An 8,690-nucleotide genomic window follows, 5' to 3' on the forward strand; every position below is an offset into this window, starting at 1 on the left:
TGTTCAAGTAGTTGAAAGAAAGTGCTACAATTCAGTGAAATAACCTTTTAAATACACTTTGTAGTAGATCTATGGAAAATGTAATTTAAAAGGCACATAACCATAAATGCATTATTGAATTATTGTTGTTAATTTTATTAATACAATACACTGGCTCACAAAAGAAAACTATATCAACACCAGGTCATAGCTCGCAAAGACAAGTCTAGCAAGTATTGCATCATCAAGTTACAGAAAATTAACTGGCATGCCTGTTAGTGGCAAGCCAACTTAAAGATTATACACTTCTGTTGTATCCTGCCAGCAATTTTCGTGTATAGAAATAGAATACTTTCACTATAACCATAGATCTGTTCTTTAGTAGGAAAACTAATATATGAGCAGGACAAATGGAAGTGTCAGGCACTTTACCCAAAAACTAGAATTCTTCAGGAAGAAGAATGCCAAGGTTATTGGGATTTGTTACAAGATGCATAGAGAAGGGGCAGCATAGCCTGATGTAGAGAGACCAATGATGATGGATTTGGCTGAGGTGGGATAAAAGAGCCACAGGGTTAGCAAATATTTACCTGCCATCTCTGTGAACAGAGAGAACACTCTGCTTCCTGCCTCGAGGAGATAAGAAGTAGAGGACGTTAGGGGAATACTGACCATTGGGAGACAAAGCTAATTATGTGAAACAATTCCATGGCAATGTGAGGCATCATACAAATGAGCACTAGTGTGTTTATTCCAGACAACAAGAGCTATAGGAATTTAGAAAACGGAATTCAAATTCCATAGCAGCACCTGTGAAGAGCATAACTGAATGGATCCCAAAAGTCGAGATAATAATATCACAAACATCCTTAGCCAGTCTCAATTCCCAAGAGGCCCCAGGGAATGAATGAATTGAAAATACGACTTCTATGATACTGATCACTTTCCAAGTTACCTACATAAATATTGTCACATACCTTTCCTTACTACCATTTATAACAAAAACATTGGGATCTATACAACAGCATTCTCAAAATGTTCCCTTTTAATACAAGGAGAAGCAGGAATCTTAAGCAGCATCCTATCTTTTAATTATAGAAAACCCTAAATAATCTTTAAGCAAGCAAGTATCAGAAACTTTGGGCTCCAATATAAGGTTGCCAGATGGCCTTAAACAAATTAATTAATTGACCTTGAGTAATATCTGTCCAATTTCTACCATCCTTCCAGCTCTGAGCAGGTCCTTGACTCAAAGACAACTTTTGGCTCTGCTGCTTTACTTTAGTTAGAGAAATAGAATTTTCTAGGTTGCCTCTGGTGATATTTGTCCCCAATGATGCTTTTGGCACCAAATGGAACAAGAAACCATTTTCCAATTCCCTGCCTCCAGGATCAAGATCAAAGCTATAGAGGCTGCTATAAGTTGAGGACATGGGCTTAACTCACCTCCAGAGACTTCTGTGTTTCTCCTCGAGTTGAGTTAGGAGATGCTCAATGTATTTATTGGAGTCCATGTATTCCTGCACATACAGACACACAAAGACAAATAAATCCTCATTATAATAGTCACCAGAATTCTAAGACAAGCTTTATCTCTACAAGGAAGATTTTTTGACAGGAAAGCTTTATCTCTACAAGGAAGATTTTTGACAAGTTAATCCCTTGGACTCTAGTAGTCAATGACTTGCATGCAGTTATTTGGGGATGAATAATATTTTCTCCATAGCCTGGGATCGTTCTATAAACAAGCACTGGAGAGAAATGGGAGTTCTACTGAGTCAGCCTAAAACTCCTCCGATTCACAGAAAAAAGATAAACTTCATATTTATCTAAACTGAGATCTGCGTTCTGCTGTATAAACATTAAGTGAGCTAATGTTGCTGCTGGCCTTATAAGAATAATAGGACAGACAATACAGGCCTTAATTGCATTGGTCTTACAAGAGTCACTTCCTAGCAACAACACTATTTTTGGACTTCTTAGAATGCTTTATATAGTCACTGCCCATATTCAGTGGACACACCATTTCCATTGATGAAAGACACCTCCCTTCTTCATCTCCTTATAGAAACAAGACAATGTAGTTTACTTTTGTTTTCTTTGACTCTTAGAAAATAAATCTTTGGCTTCTAAGAAGACATGAAGGCAAATCATATCTTGTGTTTTAGAAATGTGGGTAAACTTATGTTCACAAATACAACCATATATTCAAGAAATATTTCTGATGAGGAATTCTTTTGTCACATATGACGGATTCATAAAAATTCAAAGTTTATTAAATCTGATTTTTTAAAAAAAATTGATTTCTGAATAAGAATGTGAGGTTTGAATGTAGTAGTTTCCATTGTTAACTGTTGAACAAAATACAATGTATAAAGCTTGGTGATTCTTTCATCCTGAATCTGACACCTTTGATTTCTAGCAGAAAGTCTAGCCTGTAGGCCTTGTGTCTATGTAACAACTGCCTTAGATGAAATAGTGTACAATGGTTTCAGTGCTAAGTCACCCATGAATGTTACCATTTCATTTCTTATAGATTTTAGATAAACTGGGAACTTTGATTAATATTCATACTTTTCTTTCTGAAATACAAGTTTATTTATTTTGATTAAATGCTATACATAATCTATTGCTCCCGTAGGGCGGGCAAGGAACACAGTAAGGATTGACCTAATACCACTGAAAGGGCCCTGGTCCACGTTTCTGGACCTGGGTCTACCCAGGTAGCTTTTGAGAAGCCTTCTTACCTTTCTACATTATTTCAGTGAGAGTAGAGAGCATACTAAGTCCATATCTAGCTAAAAACTGTTATGATTATATAACACTATTATCCTATTGCAGTTGATTAGCTAAAGAGTTTAATTCTTATTAAATAATATCAATTTTCACCTGGGTGGTGTTGCACAGTGGTTGAGAATCAACCTGTGAACAAAGTCACTGGTTTGATTCCTGGTCAAGGGCACATGCCCAGGTTTCGGGTTGAATCCCCACTAGGGGCATATAGGAGGGCAGCTGATCTATGTTTCTGTCTCAATGATGTTTCTATCTCTCTATCCCTCTTCCTTCTTCTCTCTCTAAAATCAAGAAAAACATTTAAAATATTCATTTTCATGTTATTTAATCAAGACCATTGGGCATGTCAAACCCAAAGCAAAAATCTATTACGGCAGGAAGTTGGAATAGTTTGTGATTACGCTAGTAAGTCAAAGTTTAAATAAAAAACTTAGAGTACTCAAAATTATCACAGATATTTTCAAATACATTTAATTGAAAAAATTTTAAAGACACTGTTTTCAAGTAGAAACAAATATATATGTTTCAAAATCATTCATCCAATTTTCATTCAATTGTTTTTTCCACATTGGTTGGAGCAGAACTTGCCATACATGATCAGTAAATGCAGTAATAACCAAGAGGCAGGAGGTTCCTGCTCTCAGAGCTTACAATCTGCAGGGAGAGACCTGAGAAACAAGTGAATAGGTTGATTCCAGATTGGTTACATGCTGTGACAGAAATAACAGGTGGCAGGAGAAATAACAGGGGAAGAGCAGCTTCCATATATACAGCGGTCAAAAAAAGACTGAGCAAATGATATGTGAACTAGGACCTGGGAGAGAAGGAGGAGGCAAGCATATAGAGAGAGGGGAAGAGGAAAGAGAAGACTGCAGACTAAGGAAACAGCATATGCCAAGGTCTCCAAACTGTGGTATCTAAGGAAGAAAAAGGAAGCCGGGGGTCTGGGGCAGAGAGCCTGGGGTATGTGGTCTAAAATAAAGTTGTAGAGATAGACAGGGGCCAAATCATGTGCAAGCTCTGGAAAACAGTTTGGATTGAAATCAATTGATTTGTTAATTTGCTCATATTGCTTAGCTCAGTCAGAGCTTGAAGGAGAAAGGTGTAGTGATTACAAATACGAACTTTGGATCAAAGACGTTCCAGTTCAAATCCTGGTTTGGGTTTTTTGCTAGCTATGTTCCCTCAGGCAAGTTATTTAATCACTCTAAGCCTTATTTCCTTCAGCTTCAGAGGGATAAATAATACTTATTTTAGAGGTGTTGTAAGGATTAAATAAAATGGCTTAAGCAAGCATATATCATAGTTTCTGCCAGGCGGTGGACATAGCATTTTTTATAATATATCACACACCAGAGATTAATAATAACAGTAGTTTTCCAACCATTAAATGTAAGCATAGCTGGATTCTGGTTTAAAAGCAACTTCAAGCAACAATACTGGCTGTTTCCATTTAACAGAGCTTCACCCAATTTCCCATAAAAATAACTATGATGACAAGGCTTAAACCATGTAACAATGGGAAATAAGAATTATGAATTCTCCATCTTTCTATCTTTATTTTTCTCCACTCTTACTTCTAACATCTAATATATTTTAATTGAGTATTTATTTGGCTATTGTCTGTACTTCACCAACTCCTCCCCAAAGTATCTCCCTCTCCCTCTCCAACGGAAATGGATTGAGAGGAAAAATATATGGTACTTACATGTGCTTTGGGTTAAATGAAGTCATTTTTTTCCTACCTAGAAAACTTAAGCAGTGCGCTCACACTTCATCATCTGGACCCTGAATTAGAGAAGGTTGTTAACTAATGAGAAATCCCTACCATTCTGTAAGTAAAATTTGGGTTATTCTATTGTGAACCACCTTATCCATCCATTTGAAGATTAACTCAAACAAAACATGAAGGGTGATGGCGGTGGTATAGCAGAACTACAGCCACAGCAAATTCCATGTTGTAGTTACAGCACCTATAGCAAGAACTTGAGTGTAAAGTGCAATGCTGGTGGTCATTTATTACACAGAGACTCACTATTCCAGAGTGACAAAGCACAGGCAGGAGGAAAGGGTCTGGCCAGATTCCATCGCAGGGAAACAGAGCTCCCAAATTGCCTGAGAGACGCTGGGTAACGGGCAGCTTGGAAGAAAGATTTCTACAATGCAGTTGGACAGAGAGAGGAATCTACACTATCTATTGGTGATCCCAAGGCCTGGAAGAATCATTTCAGAATGAGTCAACTGACTCATACCACACAAAGTACCGGAGCACAAGAAAACAAAAACATCACCCTCACTCACAGGAGAGGGTGTTACTCAGAGCTTTGACATGTTTAGTGGTAGCTTGGAAGATCTGGTCCCTGAAATGTGTAGAAAGGCTTAACAAATGCTGCAGTAATAAATAGCAGAATTAAATTTTATAAAACAACAGGGTAAGTTGTAAAGATGATAAAGTAAGGAAGTGAGTAAGCTAAGATTTCAAAGAAATATAAACTGCAACAGCAGAACTGAAAACTTGTTGATCCTTACATTGTGATTTTACTCTGGGGAGAATCTCCCCACCATGAAATGGTGCTTCGGAGAAGAGCGAGCAATTGATTGGGTGTGTTGGCACTAAACTTGTTACACTGATGAAGTCTACTTCTCAGTCTCATCTATATATATGTATGTATATATATATATATATATATATATATAAAAGCCTAAGCGACCATTACGACTAGATGACCGGATGACCAGACGGTAGCTATGATGCACAATGACCACCAGGGGGCAGATGCTCAATGCAGAAGCTGCCCCCTGGTGGTCAGTGCACTCCCGCAGCCAACCTCCTGTGGCTAGCCAACCTCCTGCACCCCCTGCATCCTCCCTGACTAGCTGGGTGGTCAGTGTGCTACCACAGCCAACCTCCCATGGCCCAACATCCCGCAGTCCCTTCCCCCGGCCAGCTGACCCTGATCGGCCCCGATCGGCCCCGATGACCAGCCAGACCAAGGGACCCCACCTGTGCATGAATTCCTGCACCAGGCCGCTAGTCTAGAGATAAATCCAATCTCCCAACCCAGGCCCAGTACTTAAATATTCACTAACCCTTCTGGCACTTCTATGGTATGATCAGTTAGTATACGGATAATTCAGTTAGTTAGCAAAGACTAAAACTGCTGTCACCTAGAAGGAAAACATATAACCATATCCCCATTTTCCTTGTTGTCAGTGTTCACTCTCTATAACACATTATCTATGAAGGCTGTCGATTCAGCAAGCCTTATGTCACCCAGCAGGCACTTCCCATGTCACTTAGCACTAAGACCCTACTAAGGATAGTTATTATTGTTGAACATTCTATTCTAATAATATAAGAGAACTGGCGATGAAAACATATACACAATCCTGTGAAGGACAAACAATCTAAGTAAATTAAGTAAAGGACAAAGATGAACATGAATAGAGATAGGATGGATAATTATGCAGAAAATGTAGTTTGACTAACAATTATAGCTTTTGAGTATTTGACAAGATTTGGAATATGTATACACAATAATCAAAGGAATAATTAAAGCAGCATTTCTGAGTAGAAGAGAGAGAGAGAGAGAGAGAGAGAGAGAGAGAGAGAGAAAGAGAGTTGTTTATGTATATGAAAGAGCCTAAGAACATTCTAGGAAAACTATCTACACATCACTGGGACAAGAGCTGGATAACAATCCTTGGGAAAAACACTGCAAGTATCCAAACAGACAAAGGGGTTTCCTACTAAGGAGCTAATATGGCTGGCTCCATGGCTTCTGGTCACCCAGATGTCCATTGACATGAGATACACAGACAGACCTTTGAGTCTTAATTCATAAATATACCTAATCAAGTAGCTGCTGTATAACAACGGAACAGAAAGCTTTCCTCAGATATTTACAAAGTCAGAATATAAAGCATCTATTTTAATTAAAAACTAAAATATATATGTGTATGTACATATATTTTAAACTTAAAGGTATATGTATATCCACATATATACTGAATTTTTAAGAGATAAATAAGATATATGCCATTTATATATGCATATGTTTGTACATGTGTATGTACACACATACTATACCAGAGTAATGGATTTTAAAAATATGAAATTTATAATATAAAAGGAAGATTCAAAAGAATTTAAGCACATTTTATATCTAAAGATGTAAATATGATTATACAATTAAACAAACATAAAAATCCCAGGAGAAAGATGCAGAGTACACATTCTGTGTTTTTGTGGTGGACAGAGGGAGGAGGAAGAGAAAGAGAACCAGGGGGATGCAAAGACCCATTTGTGCAAGGGATCAAAATTATTTTCCACACCTGACTTGCTAATCAGTAAGCTTAACTACAAGTGTGTGTTTTGCTTACATATGTAAGAGTTGGGGAAAGTAATTTGGTAATTTATGTTATGAAATTCAAAATATCTATAGCACCTTTGATCCAGAAATCCCATGTCTAGGAGTCATCTGAATAGATAATGAAATTTTAAAATTTATGACAACATGAAAAAAATGGGAATTCTTAGGTTCCAAAAATAGAGGAATGATTTAAAAGAAAGCACGCTTTATCAATCTGAAGAATTATAAAATTCCTTAAATTGGAAAAGACCATGTAATAAAATGGAATACAGAGCAAATTGTAACATGAAAATAGGATGCAAAATTGCACAATCCTTTTTATCACAATTTTGAAAATACATATAAAGATTAGAAGAAAAGAAAGCAAAATTATTAGGGGGTATTTAATTTCTTCAGAATACTTTTCTCTTTCTATAATTTTAAAATAATATATGCTTACTATACAAATTTAAAAAGTGATTATTTAGAAAGATGCAGTCCCAGAAAATACCATCCACAAAGATTTTATTATAATTACATGTTAGACAGCAAGATGTAAACTACCACAATGAAACAGAGTTCTTTATATTATTGTAAAGATAAGATGAGTTGAAACAATTCAGCCCTACCTTTTCTAACTTGCCCCTGTCAGTGTTTTGCTAAAACATGTCACCCAAGTTAGGATTGAGGAGGAACACCAAGTTGCACCATGACATGTAAGATGTTTTAAATTTTTTTAGGAAGGTACAACATTAAAAAGACATCTGTTCCTTGGCTAAAACTTATGCAAATTAGAATAATCTTGAAAATCTATTTCAGGAAATGTGCCTTTCACTCTTTAATGAGTGTTTCAAGTGATTAGGATGAAACAATTAAAGTGTTTAGAGGTTTATAAGTATGCTGAACCTTGCATATCCGTGTAACATAAGCCTATTTAATGCAAACTTTCTATTGTCTGATCTGGGTCAGTTCTAAGCAAACCCTATTATAAATGAATTCTAATGATATGAGAATTTCATGTATCATTCGTTTTAAGTAGAGTTTAAAATACTATAATACTAAATCAAAGCTTGTAGATATCTAAAATCCCCCCAAATACTCTTCATGTTATAATCAGTGTAATTTAGGGCAGACCCTGTTTAACCCTATCAGCACTCTGGTGACTACTGATGCAGGGTTCCCAATTCACCTTCGCGCAAAGCAGCTCAGGCCAGGAGACCAGGAGGCCAGCTGTTCAAACCTATAGGACTCTCATACCTACGGGAATTTCCGCAGTCAGAAAATGACTGCCACAAGAAGTGATGCTTCCCTCAAAAATTATTCTGTCACCTTAATAAGAAGGTACACCTGCACAGTGAATGTAAAAGATTAAAACATGCCCATGTTTGAAATTAAATAGCAAGGTAATACATGGATGCCTCATTCCTGACTGGCATCTGATCCAACATAAATTCCTCCAATGATACATGTTAAACACAACAAGCAAATCAATTCAGGAACACCAGCCTTAACAGCTTGATCTCAGTGCTACCATCTCTCCTTTAGCCATCTCTAATTCCTCTTCCC

The 8,690-nt window shown here is 36.9% G+C and overlaps 1 long non-coding RNA gene across 1 annotated transcript in view; it reads right to left on the bottom strand.

Annotated features, from left to right (window-relative positions):
• Positions 1–239: 239 nt before the first annotated feature.
• The window catches only part of LOC107182775, a 256,590-nt gene continuing 248,139 nt past the window's right edge, over positions 240–8,690 (bottom strand). Inside the window, exon 3 of the long non-coding RNA XR_001513507.1 lies at positions 240–1,499. This is a non-coding gene — a long non-coding RNA (uncharacterized LOC107182775). The remainder of the gene's footprint in view (positions 1,500–8,690) is intronic.

The sequence above is a fragment of the Myotis davidii genome, unplaced genomic scaffold (genome assembly GCF_000327345.1).
Source record: "Myotis davidii unplaced genomic scaffold, ASM32734v1 scaffold897, whole genome shotgun sequence".
Taxonomy (NCBI): Eukaryota; Metazoa; Chordata; class Mammalia; order Chiroptera; family Vespertilionidae; genus Myotis; species Myotis davidii.